The following is a 14,115-nucleotide window of genomic DNA, read 5'->3' as shown; positions in this document are numbered from 1 at the left end:
GTGGAAGCCTGATTCACTACAGTTCATTAGGCTTATGCAAAAATCCATAGGGAGAACACTGGGAGTTTGTGCATTGACAAGCGGAAACATGTGCCGCCCATTTATTTTATGCCAGATTATACCTTCCCTATAGGTATTATATACGTGTATTATATACATGCCCACAACTCTCCCACAAGACTCTCCGTGTGCTAGACATGTTGCTGCCCCAAAATCTCCAATTTCACGGAATGACATATCTGACCACGTTATGTACAGATAGGATGCACATATGCAAATATGCATAAACTCTGCTCATACGATGTATGCAAAACCTTGCCATCCATGAACAGAGATCCATTCAACTCAGAACTACTGTAGCTCTTTTGTTTAAAGGCCTCATCATGAATGAAGTAACCATAGCATAGCTCACAAAAAGTATTTCTTTTAAAATCAATTTAAACTGTTACATTTTGAATTATGATTGACAGGCTGTGTCCAAATGGGGCGGGGAATATGTGGCAATGCCCATCAGTCCAGAAAAATGGTCATGTTGGCCCTGTTTTCTTAGCGTACAAGGCAAGTGGCTGTGTCCTTGGATGCAGGTTCACTGGCCTGGCTGCCGGGAAACAGTAACCTGAAGTTTTGCAGATGACGGTGGCCATGCAATGATCAAATGCAGCAACATATCTCAGAAGTGGCAGGATGTGTTAACATTCCAGAAGTTGTGCTACGCTTCTATCTCTGAATTAGGCCCAATGTACCCCCATACTGTAAAATACTCTGCAGAATGGCTGGCAGTAATATTAGTAATGGTGGAAGAAGAAGTCTCCTTATAGCGAAGAAGTCTCTCATTGCCACGGAGATAAACCATGTCACGTCACTTCCGGTTCCATCTGCGGCATTATCAGCATCTCCTGGACCAGCAACACACTGGGAGCTACCCACGCTCCCCTCAGACATCAGCGATCATCTGCCCCACATTGACAAGGGTTGAGCAGCGGCATTAATCCTACAGGCGGTAGTGGGAACTCCGGAAACCGCACACAGCAATACAGCCAGACAGAGGGACCCTATTCCTGACCGCACACTCCTCCTCTGCTACTCCTTAATATAAGGACATGCATACCGCTCACTTCCACTCTACTCTTAAGTACAGTGAATTTTTTAAATTGAAAGGAGGGGGTACTCATAAATAAAAAGCCTAATCAAGGTTTGCAGGAGAGAAAAAAAAGGTTGAGAACCGCTGATCTATACAATAGGGCAGTGGTCGAAAACCCATCGCTCGTTGGTAGCTGGCGGTAGCGATCTGGGTGGCATGACCGCTCTGCGCCCACCTGTCTATCCCTCCATCGCCTTCCCCTGAGACAGACGCTAGAGGTCATATTTCACCTCTAGCGTCCGACAGGGAGCACTTCCGGGTAGCACTGTCAGATGCTAGAGGTGAAATATGACCTCTAGCGTCTGTCCCCTGCTCAGCCGCCCGTCCACTCATCTCCTCCGCAGCCTCTGCTCCCCGGACAGTGGACACTACGCTCCCCCACCCCCACAGCTTCTGCTGGCCGCATACTCTGCTTCCCCACAGCCTCTGCTGCCTGGACACTCCGCTACCCCGCAGCCCAGCAGACACTCAAACATTGGCAAGTGATTGCTTTCTATTTTTTTTCCTATTAATACTGGAAAGAGGTACTCCCACCCTCCCTGCTCTGCGCCACTAATTTCGGCAGTGTACCTTCGGTACGCACGGATGTTCCTTCTCTCTCCAGTGTTGGGAGGTATGTATGCGGCATATTGGACATTGCAGTGTGTGGCATATTGTGTTTGGGGCATTGTGGTATGTGGCATAATGTGTCAGGGGCATTACAGTGTGTGGCATAATGTTTAAGGGGCATTTTTCGGTTATTATACAGATTTTTTTTTTTTTTACTTTATTAACTCTTCAGGTGGTTTATTTTTTCTCAAGTAGCTCACGCCCCAAAAAAGGTTGGAGACAATAGGGAGTTTGGAGTAAAATGACTAACAAGGAAGTTCTACTGAAGATCAGATTAGATTCCATCTATTATCTTCTAGAAGGTACTAAATAAGAAGCACAATCTGATTGGTTGCCGTAGACAACTTCCTTTCTTCATTAGAACTCCCATCTTAGTAAATTGACCCCTCTGTGTTTGTACGTGCTATTTTGTTGTACCCATACATATTTGTTTCTGTTTGTACGGAAGTAACAAATGCAAAATGATTGGTTTGGTTTTACTAGTATCCACGTGTTCTGAATCCAGATCTCCACATTATGATTCCAGAATGGACATCTCCAGGGGTTAAAGTGAGGGGGAACTAGGTGGAACTGAGTTCCACCACCTCTAATGGTGAGGTGGAACATTTTAACCTCCACAAATGAGTTCCCCCACCTCTGCATGACCACTTTATGCCCTGGACATCTCTATATGGTGCTTGTTAGTTCATATTGTTTTCAACTTGCTTTTACACAAAGTGAAATTAGGTCTTTTTTGTTGTTGTACTATTTGTTTTGCATTAACTCATTTTTGGTAACTCTTTATTGTGTTCAGTGAAATGATTAACATTTCTATAACTGCAATGCAAATGTGCTGTAAAGCAGATTTTCATACCAGCCGATGTCATATTGATATACATGGCAGTAAAAGCTCAGAATGAATAAATGTGTTCAGCTGAGGCTTGAATGGACCATAAGTTGCCTTGCGCCACGTTTAGGATATCGAGCCCTATTGGAATGTGTAGTTTGGCTGCTGAAATTTTAGTTAGTGAATATACTGCTCCGATCCATTTATCACCATAAAAACCCGAACTTTAGAATATGCATTTGGTTGTAAATTGCACTCGCAATAAACTTTTATTCCTAATGTACTCAGAGAAAAATATATATTTCTGCAAACAAATTTTTTTTTGCATAGACTGGCAAAAAAGAATATATCATTTAATAGGTTTCTCAGACAAGCAAGACATAAATACTGAAATTCTGCACAGAGTAAAAGTGTAAGTTACTGTGTAGTTAATGGAACTTTTTAGTTATGGAGAATATTCAAGCAAATGTTTCTACAACTTCATGAGGTGTGAAATCGGGAACTACAGCACCTATAGCAGGCATAGCCAAACTGTGGCTCTCCAGCTCTTGTGAAACTACACATCCCAGCATGCTTTGCCACAGTTTTAGCATTCAGTAATAGCAAGGCATAATGGGACTTGTAGTTTCACAACAGCTAGAGGGCCATAGTTTGGCCATGCCCTACCTAAAGAGTAGCCACAAGGTAACCTAGGCGATGGCTAATGAGAGATCGTCAGGCACTAGTTGGAAGACCCAGAAGCCATATGAATGGAACGTGCACCAAAAGAGTGGCGATTATGGAATCGTTTTCTGACTGTCGTGTCCAATGCAGTTATAATTACACTGAATATGGCAGTACAGAATTTGGTTGCTATATAAATACAGTATATTATTGTAAAGACCTATCTTCTACTGTACATTCAGTTATACCATATGCTAGTACAACTTTTGTTCTGCTTGTGTATAATACATACTGTACCTCCCAACTTTTTCAACTGAAGAATAGGGACACTTGAACTTTAGAATATGCATTTGGTTGTAAGCTGGGGCAGTTGGACTCCCAACTGCCCATCCAGAGGGTAAGGGCCTGGCTGCATGCAGCAGAGGGTAAAGGCCAGGCTGTGGCAGCAGAGGTTAAGGGCCAGGCTGTGGCAGCAGAGGATAAGGGCCCGGCTGCGGAAGCAGAGGATAAGGGCTAGGCTGTGGCAGCAGAGGGTAAAGGCCAGGCTGTGGCAGCAGAAGGTAAGGGCTAAGCTGCGGCAGCAGGGGTTAAGGGCTAGGCTGCGGGAGCAGGGGTTAAGGGCTAGGCTGTGGCAGCAGAGGGAAAGGGCTAGGCTGGGACAGCAGAGGGTAAGGGTTAGGTTGGGGCAGCAGAGGGTAAGGGTTAGGTTGGGGCAGCAGAGGGTAAGGGCTAGGCTGAGGCAACAGAGGGTAAAGGCTAGGCTGAGGCAGCAGAGGGTAAGGGCTAGGCTGAGGCAGCAGAGGGTAAGGGCTAGGCTGCGGCAGCAGAGGGTAAAGGTTAGGCTGCGGCAGCAGAGGGTAAGGGCTAGGCTGTGGCAGCAGAGGATAAGGGCTAGGCTGCGGCAGCAGAGGGTAGGGGCTAAGCTGAGGCAGCAGAGGTTAAGGGCTAAGCTGCGGCAGCAGAGGTTAAGGGCTAGGCTGCGGCAGCAGAGGGCAAGGGCTAGGCTGCGGCAGCAGAGGTCAAGGGCTAGGCTGCAGCAGCAGAGGGTAAGGGCTAGGCTGCAGCAGCAGAGGGTAAGGGCCAGGCTGCAGCAGCAGAGGTTAAGGGCCAGGCTGCAGCAGCAGAGGTTAAGGGCCAGGTTGCAGAAGCAGAGGATAAGGGCTAGGCTGTGGCAGCAGAGGGTAAAGGCTAGGCTGCGGCAACAGAGGGTAAGGGCTAGGCTGCGGCAGCAGGTGATAAGGGCTAGGCTACGGCAGCAGAGGGTAAGCGTTAGGCTGCAGCAGCAGAGGGTAAGGGCCAGGCTGCAGCAGCAGAGGTTAAGGGCCAGGTTGCAGAAGCAGAGGATAAGGGCTAGGCTGTGGCAGCAGAGGGTAAAGGCCAGGCTGTGGCAGCAGAGGGTAAAGGTTAGGCTGTGGCAGCAGAGGGTAAGGGCTAGGCTGCGGAAGCAGAGGGTAAGGGCCTGGCTGCATGCAGCAGAGGGTAAAGGCCAGGCTGTGGCAGCAGAGGTTAAGGGCCAGGCTGTGGCAGCAGAGGATAAGGGCCCGGCTGCGGAAGCAGAGGATAAGGGCTAGGCTGTGGCAGCAGAGGGTAAAGGCCAGGCTGTGGCAGCAGAAGGTAAGGGCTAAGCTGCGGCAGCAGGGGTTAAGGGCTAGGCTGCGGGAGCAGGGGTTAAGGGCTAGGCTGTGGCAGCAGAGGGAAAGGGCTAGGCTGGGACAGCAGAGGGTAAGGGTTAGGTTGGGGCAGCAGAGGGTAAGGGTTAGGTTGGGGCAGCAGAGGGTAAGGGCTAGGCTGAGGCAACAGAGGGTAAAGGCTAGGCTGAGGCAGCAGAGGGTAAGGGCTAGGCTGAGGCAGCAGAGGGTAAGGGCTAGGCTGCGGCAGCAGAGGGTAAAGGTTAGGCTGCGGCAGCAGAGGGTAAGGGCTAGGCTGTGGCAGCAGAGGATAAGGGCTAGGCTGCGGCAGCAGAGGGTAGGGGCTAAGCTGAGGCAGCAGAGGTTAAGGGCTAAGCTGCGGCAGCAGAGGTTAAGGGCTAGGCTGCGGCAGCAGAGGGCAAGGGCTAGGCTGCGGCAGCAGAGGTCAAGGGCTAGGCTGCAGCAGCAGAGGGTAAGGGCTAGGCTGCAGCAGCAGAGGGTAAGGGCCAGGCTGCAGCAGCAGAGGTTAAGGGCCAGGCTGCAGCAGCAGAGGTTAAGGGCCAGGTTGCAGAAGCAGAGGATAAGGGCTAGGCTGTGGCAGCAGAGGGTAAAGGCTAGGCTGCGGCAACAGAGGGTAAGGGCTAGGCTGCGGCAGCAGGTGATAAGGGCTAGGCTACGGCAGCAGAGGGTAAGCGTTAGGCTGCAGCAGCAGAGGGTAAGGGCCAGGCTGCAGCAGCAGAGGTTAAGGGCCAGGTTGCAGAAGCAGAGGATAAGGGCTAGGCTGTGGCAGCAGAGGGTAAAGGCCAGGCTGTGGCAGCAGAGGGTAAAGGTTAGGCTGTGGCAGCAGAGGGTAAGGGCTAGGCTGCGGAAGCAGAGGGTAAGGGCTAGGCTGCAGCAGCAGAGGGTAAGGGCTAGGCTGCGGCAGCAGAGGTTAAGGGCCAGGCTGCAGCAGCAGAGGTTAAGGGCCAGGTTGCAGAAGCAGAGGATAAGGGCTTGGCTGTGGCAGCAGAGGGTAAAGGCCAGGCTGCGGCAGCAGAGGGTAAGGGCTAGGCTGCGGCAACAGAGGGTAAGGGCTAGGCTACGGCAGCAGAGGGTAAGGGTTAGGCTGCAGAAGCAGAGGGCTAGGTTTAGGCTATGGGAGGGTTGGGGTTAGCAATGATTACAGCCAGAATTGCTATAGGATCTAAAGGAAGTCAACAGGACATCAATGCCAAACCCTGAAGGCACCAGTCCCACCATACCAGGTAAGTCACCACCATAATAGTAAGTCACAGTGATCAGAATTAACTTGAATATCGACATGGTCAATGTTGACATTACAAGCATGTCCACAAAATATACCCCTTCTTCCTGTATCTTCAAAAGGTTAACACCTGTTTTGCTGAACAGTGAAGTAATCCTAATGCAGACCTTTTACCTTTACACAACTCCACATTAGCTCCCAATTTCAGCAGGACAGTAACTGAACTGTCCAGTCGGGGAGACCATTCAGCAGTGACATCAAAAGATGAGTGCAGGGGTGCTGACCGCACCCAGGTTTCTCCCACATGGGGGTGTCACCAAAATGCCGGCTTCCCTGCAGTGACGGGAGCAGGCTGCTGCAATTTGATATTCTCTTGCAGCGCAGACTCCTGTTTTATCCTACTGTACTAGTGAATGTGGGAAACACAACAGTTGTTCTATTTATAGGTTACACAGTACAAGTTACATTGTTCACTGAATATGAATTAAATCACAAAGAGCTGACATGAATTAAGAACACAAGGAAAAATTTGGCAATTCTCTATGTGTTCGTCGAGGTTTCTTTTTCCTCTTCCCTTCAGGGTTTTGTTTAGAACAAAAAAAAATGCAATGATTCAACAACCTTTGAAGATCACAGAAGAAGGAAGATACCTTCCTTCTGTGTTCTGGCACTTTTCCTCGTTTGTTGGCACTGAAAATGCATCCGGCTTCCATATTACTGTCCATTCAATGGCCAACACTTTTTTTGTGAATTTTAAATAAGTTTGTTTTGTTTTAATGTCATGTGTTAATCTAACATATATTTTATTATGTGTTAAAACTATACTCTACTATATAACAGTATTGTCACACATTGGGGTTCTTTACCTCATGTACCCTGGCCGCCACACACATGCTGTGCTCTTTAGCATATTTCTCAGCACCATCTCTGTTCCTACAGATCCCCAGTGACATGGGCAAAGCCATAACCGATTCATTAGGTGTTCCAGCCTCATCCAATCTACAGCACTCACATGACCTGGACAACCTATGAACATTCAGTGTGTCCTGTGTAAACCTTTCACTTGCACTCATTCACTGCGAGTTAACTTGTCTTTAAGCAACTCCTGGTCCCTGTTTCACAAGTGATTGCTGAGTTTCCTGTTGCTATGTTCCAGTATGTCTCTGGTGATCTACAGAGTGCTCCTATTTCACTACTACTGCCTGACACCCACCCAACTGGAGTGTGTGGGGCCCCTGATGTGTGGGGGCCCCTTGGTGTATCCGCCACTGCATCTTAGGTCTGCAAGCGCTTTCAAAAGCTGCATATTTTGCAGCTTTGCGTGTCAACTAGAATAAGGTCTAGTATGTATTAATGAGGTCCAGTATCTATTAAAGTATAAGAAGTGCACAGCCTGAAACCTTATTTCTAAAGGAGGTGGTGGTGCCGGGGTCTCCTGTACCCCTGTGGGCCAGTCCCACCCTGCGTTAATATCATTTCCAAGTAATATGTTTCGGCAGGACACAAGCCAGAGAGATAGTAGACGAGAAATAGTTTCACTGGACCAGACTATGCATTTTAAAGATCGACAATAAACACTCCTTCAGAATCATGAAAAGCGTTCTGGAATACTGTCAAAGAAATTCTCAGCATAAAGGAATTTGAAATACAGTACAGTATACCATGTGATTGGTAGACCATGAGAGTCTTTAATCTTTTCTCTTTTTAAACAAAGAACTCTCTTCAAGGTGAGCATGTATTGTAATAAACTGTGAAAAAATTCCACTCAAACCTTGGTATCCTTAATACTGGTCTACTTGGCTATTGAACAAATCTGACCTTATGTCATGTGCATTACTATCTACGCACAGAAAAAAAACACACTCTTCAATTAAAATAACATTGATGTGACGAAATATATAAAAAATTATTTTCTAGCTCTTGGATTGTACATTTAAATGGAGGTAGTTGACTAATACTCAATATTCAAGAGTTTCATTTCTGCAGAGTATTGGCATATTGCTGATTGCTGAGCACATAGTATTTAATCAGAGAGGTTACGCAGTATTGCACCAGACAACATAGCACGCAGGTTCTCAAACTTGGTCCTCAGGACCCCAAACAGTTCATGTTTCCCAGGGCTCACGGAAACGCAAGTAAAATAATTAGCTCCCTCTGTGGAACTTTTAATATATGTTAATGAGTAATAATTGCACATGTGTGCCTGCTGGGTAACCTGGGAAATGTGTCAGTCCATATAAGTATACCTGTGAGCCTGCTATGTGATGGGAGAAATGTGTTAGTAATTAATAATACCTGTGCTGGGAGACCTGGGAAATGTGTCAGTAAGTAAAAGGTACATCTGTGCACCTGCTATGACACCTGCCAGATGTGTCAGTAAGTAATTAGTATACCTGTGCACCTGCTATGAGACCTGGGAGATGTGTCAGTAAGTAATTAGTACACCTGTGCACCTGCTATGAGACCTATGAGATGTGTCAGTAAGTAATTAATATACCTGTGCACCTGCTGGGTGACCTGGGAGATGTGTCAGTCCATATATGTATACCTGTGAGCCTGCTATGTGATGGGAGAAATGTGTTAGTAATTAATAATACCTGTGCTGGGAGACCTGGGAAATGTGTCAGTAAGGATAAGGTACACCTGTGCACCTGCTATGAGACCTGGGAGATGTGTCAGTAAGTAATTAGTACACCTGTGCACCTGCTATGGGACCTGGGAAATGTGTCAGTAAGGATAAGGTACACCTGTGCAACTGCTATGAGACCTGGGAGATGTGTCAGTAAGTAATTAGTATACCTGTGCACCTGCTATGAGACCTGGGAGATGTGTCAGTAAGTAACTAGTATACCTGTGCACCTGCTATGAGACCTGGGAGATGTGTCAGGAAGTAATAAGTATACCTGTGCACCTATATATACAAAGGGCGTTTCTGACCAGGCGCTGTGAGAGTGATAAATTGAACAAAGAGCTGCTGGTAAATCTTTATGGAGCCATCAAACTCCAGGGTACTAGGCGGAACAAAAATATTTAAGAAAAACCAGCGCTAGAATGTGCAATGATAATGCAGTTCTTTTATAGGAAGGTAGGATAATTTCCCATATACACTTTTTTTGGACGAGAGCAATTTGCAGGGACCTGATGGAACGGAGTGTTATTCGGCAAAGCCCCTTTGAGACCAACACTTACTTCAGTGTTCTGTCTCGTGTTCCCGTAACGTGTTCTTTAATAGGTATTCCCCAGCATGCATACAGATCCCACAATCTGGTAATTGGAATAGAACTTACTTTATACACATTCCTTTTTGTATTGTGTTATATTTGTTTCAATTATGGTGTAATTGTGTATCGTTGCCACATTATACTATAGCCGGGTTACAGGACTCTCTGATTGGCTTGATTGAACCAACCCTTTCAGCTTTGAAAAGGAGACCCGGGAAACAGTGCAGCATATCTTGAAAAAGGAAATTCTTTTCCGAAACGCGTTGATGCTGCCGCTGCCCACATCCAGGCAGTCTGCACAGCGGTGAGAAAAGCTGCAAGAGAGTCAGGAGGTGTCCCCAGATTGTTAGCGTCTGCATCTCCACTCCACTTCAGCCGTCACCTCTCCGCAGTGATGTTGTTTGTCTATGCTTGTATCCAATAAATCCTTTTTACCTTTGGAAGAGTGGATTACCTGTGTGTCAAGTACCTGCTACGGGAACGCGGGACTGAAATATAAAGTAAGTTCTATTCCAATTACCAGATTGTGGGATCTGTATGCATGCTGGGGAATACCTATTAAAGAACACGTTACGGGAACACGAGACAGAACACTGAAGTAAGTGTTGGTCTCAAAGGGGCTTTGCCGAATAACACTCCGTTCCATCAGGTCCCTGCAAATTGCTCTCGTCCAAAAAAAGTGTATATGGGAAATTATCCTACCTTCCTATAAAAGAACTGCATTATCATTGCACATTCTAGCGCTGGTTTTTCTTAAATATACCTGTGCACCTGCTATGAGACCTGGGAAATGTGTCAGTAAGTAATTAGTACACCTGTGCACCTGCTATGCGACCTGGGAGATGTGTCAGTAAGTAATTAGTACACCTGTGCATCTGCTGGGTGACCTGGGAGATGTGTCAGTAAGTAATTAGTACACCTGTGCACCTGCTGGAAGACCTGGGAAATGTGACAGTACGTAATTAATACACCTGTGAACCTGCTGGAAGACCTGGGAAATGTGACAGTACGTAATTAATACACCTGTGCACCTGCTGGGTGACCTGGGAGATGTGTCAGTAAGTAATTAATACACCTGTGCACCTGCTGGGTGACCTGGGAGATGTGTCAGTAAGTAATTAGTACACCTGTGCACCTGCTGGGTGATCTGGGAGATGTGTCAGTAAGTAATTAGTACACCTGTGCACCTGCTGGGTGACCTGGGAGATGTGTCAGTAAGTAATTAGTACACCTGTGCACCTGCTGGGTGACCTGGGAGATGTGACAGTACGTAACTAGTACACCTGTGCACCTGCTGGGTGACCTGGGAGATGTGTCAGTAAGTAATTAGTACACCTGTGCACCTGCTGGGTGACCTGGGAGATGTGTCAGTAAGTAATTAGTACACCTGTGCACCTGCTGGGTGACCTGGGAAATGTGACAGTACGTAACTAGTACACCTGTGCACCTGCTGGGTGACCAGGGAAATGTGTCAGTAAGTATTTAGTACACCTGTGCACCTGCTGCGTGACCTGGGAGATGTGTCAGTAAGTATTTAGTACACCTGTGCACCTGCTGGGTGACCTGGGATATGTGACAGTACGTAACTAGTACACCTGTGCACCTGTTGGGTGACCTGGGAAATGTGGGGTAGATTTATCATTAGGACTTTATCGTTCTTTATGAGCCTCGTTCCGCTTCACCACTTTATCGTGGTGAAGCGGCTCCGCACATTGCCTGGATGTATTATCCTGAAAGTGTTCATTATGTGAGTGCATTATCTCCACCCGACAGGGCTACGCTTCCTCCCATAATGGCTGTGCCTCCCGCCGTGCTTTGTTGTTCTGCGCATGCGCCGGTTTTAATTTCCGGCACTATGTCTTCGGCGCATGCGCAGTTTTTTTCAACGTTCAGCACCGCTTCCTGGTCTCTGGTGTCTTCAAATTATAACAGCGCATGCGCTGGGTAATGTTTGCATGGGATGCTGAGATGCTGTATACCCGGCACGGTCGCTGTTTTAATTTGAAAACACCAGAGACCAGCAAGCGGCGCGGAACATTAGAAGCTGGAGACCCGCGACGGGGCTCCAGAAGGAGCGAAGCTACACATCGCCAGATAATACATCCAGTAAGGCCCAGGTGCTCTCTTTAATATATAGTACAGATGGAGCCACTCCCCCTTTTCCAGAGCCTTTGGCGCGTGCATTAGGACTATAGGGGGGAATCTCCAGGAATTGGAGATTCATGGGGTGGCAACCCTAGGTATAGGGGTTTTGAAACTGACTGGGTTTTTGGCAGGTTCTCTTTAGATGTTCAAATAGACCTTTATCAAGTGATGTATTTTAGCTTTAGAAGTGGCCATTTATCCGCAGCCATTGGTTCCATAACCCCTGCAAAAGTGATGCTTAGTAAATCTTTCATTCTGCCACGTTGCAGTGATAGCTTTCCTGCTCTAGGATATGGCAATATTATTCTTCTCTAGTGTTCCTGGCTTTTCTTATATGATTGTCTGCTGCCTGATCTGACCTTGCAGCTCTTTAACCTTGATTATTGCTTTTATTATACCAGAGTCATCTTTAGTTGTTTACTGTGTATGGTACTATACGGTATTATTGAATAGTCTATTCATTCACTTTCCATTACTGTATGTGTGTTGTCACTTCCTCTGACTTCTCTCTCACGGGGATTATAAACACATTACTGCCCACCATCCTTATTGTCTCATTGTATTAGGTCAGTGTTTCCCAAAATGTGGGCCCTGCAGTGCCGCAATTGCAGGGGTGCCTCGGGCTGGTGATCAAAGACCAAAGCAAATGATTTATGATCAAAGTTTTAGGTAAACTAGGGCCAGTGGCTGACAATCATAAAATGTGGACAATTGGAATCACAATTACTGTATGTCCACCACCACCACCACATTACTGAACCTTAGGGTGACAGGTAAGCACAACTTTCCTAATTTGATTTCTAAATAGCAGAGAACTGGCCCTGGTGCCATACAAAGTGATGGATACAAAGTCACAGAAAGGCGGCTCTCGCTGGAACTGTATTTTGCAACTTTTCATCATTAGAGAACCCTTCTCTGATCATGAATTGAACTCCAAAATTTTAGAACATGCATTGGGGTTGCAGTTGTTCTTTTTCAATGGAAGTCTCAACGCCACGCCATGTCAACGACTGTATACATATATTTTTTTGGGACTTGGGGGGCCTTGAAAAAATGCTGATGCCCTGTCACCACACGCCGGACTCTGGCATTTGCTTACCGGGTACGGCGCTGCTGTTGTCAGGGCGCTGCTTAGGGAAGGCAAACTGGTCTGAGAAGTATCCGCAAAATGGTGTGACAGTGGCCCCTGCGAGTGCGGTTAGTACCACCACGTACCTGGATCTGATAACGGCAGAGAATTTGAGTTTCTTCACGGCCCTTGTTCGTCAAAGATAGACAATGGAGGCAAGAGATGGGACCAGGGCCGTAACTAGGGGGGGGCTGGGGGGTCACGCGCACCGGGCGCTGGAGGTGAGGGGCGCTGTGAGGTCCGGTGTATGTGGACGCTGTAGTGTAGCGGCGGGCATGTAACATGCCCGCCGCTACACTACAGCGTCCACATACACCGGACGGAGTCCGTCCATCTCCTACTAGCGCGGCTGCAGGAAGCTCTGATGACTTCGAAAAGACTTGCCGGACGCTGATTGGCTGAATTCAGCCAATCAGCGTCCGGCAAGTCTTTTTGAAGTCATCAGCGCTTCCTGCAGCCGCGCTAGTAGGAGATGGACGGTGAGAGGACTGTGCGGGGAGGGGGGGGGGTCTCCGGCTGTGCGGGGAGGGGGGGGGGTCTCCGGCGCCAGGGACAAGGCGTCATTTGGTCGGTCCCCCCTGTCAGCTGCTAACTAAGCAGCGGGGAATAAACGCTGTGCGCATGCGCACAGCGTCTATTCCCGCAGCCAGGGGGCTGGGGGCATGACTAGAGGCTCACAGAGCCTCTGGGTCATGCCCCCATAGCGGCAAAACGCCCCCAAATTAGGCCACGAAAATTTCGACGCGCCTCCGGGGCGCAGCAGCATCAATAGGTGGGGGGGCACCAAAAGAGTGCCTTGCCCCGGGCGCCGGAAACCCTAGTTTCGGCCCTGGATGGGACACCCCGGGAAAGACCCACCAAGCAAAGATGGCAACCACGATTAGCAGCAATGGGTATTTATTATTAAAAGACGTAGTGCAGTTGCTGCGATACTTTCAAAGACTTTGTGCAAACATCAAATGAAAGAAAGACATTTAAATATTTCTGTCTGAATTTAGTAGCCAATGAACACCTGATAAAAGTCAATGTCTAATCTGCAATGCTCATCTATGATTCCTTATCAAAAGACAATAGCATTCACCCGTTGTATATGTAATGACCTAACATAATGACTTCAGAAAGATATTACCATAGGACGTAATTAAAGAAGACACTCTGAGAAAAATGATGTCAAGAAAAATAAGACTAGCATTTAGCCACACTACTGTAAATAAACTGTTCCACCTCTTAATGTCCGCCAGGTGGCGTTATACCTTACACAAGTGTATGTTAACACTGTAATCCCAGCTACAATACACAGTCACTGAGTTCAAATAAAGGTCCCACGAAGATAAATCCTCAGGGGAAGAGTGGGCCCTGCCTTAGTGTGCACACTACTATGAATCTGGCTAGAACCAGTTAACAGTCCCCTTTTAAAGGGGTAAAGGCAAGTCCCCGTTATAAAGGGTGACTCCCTGCTGGGGATCCAATCGCCATCCAAGGTGATTTAAACTGAACAACAACCTCTGCA

The sequence above is a fragment of the Crinia signifera genome, chromosome 3, assembly GCF_055691185.1.
Source record: "Crinia signifera chromosome 3, ASM5569118v1, whole genome shotgun sequence".
Taxonomy (NCBI): Eukaryota; Metazoa; Chordata; class Amphibia; order Anura; family Myobatrachidae; genus Crinia; species Crinia signifera.
This window is presented reverse-complemented; position numbering follows the sequence as displayed.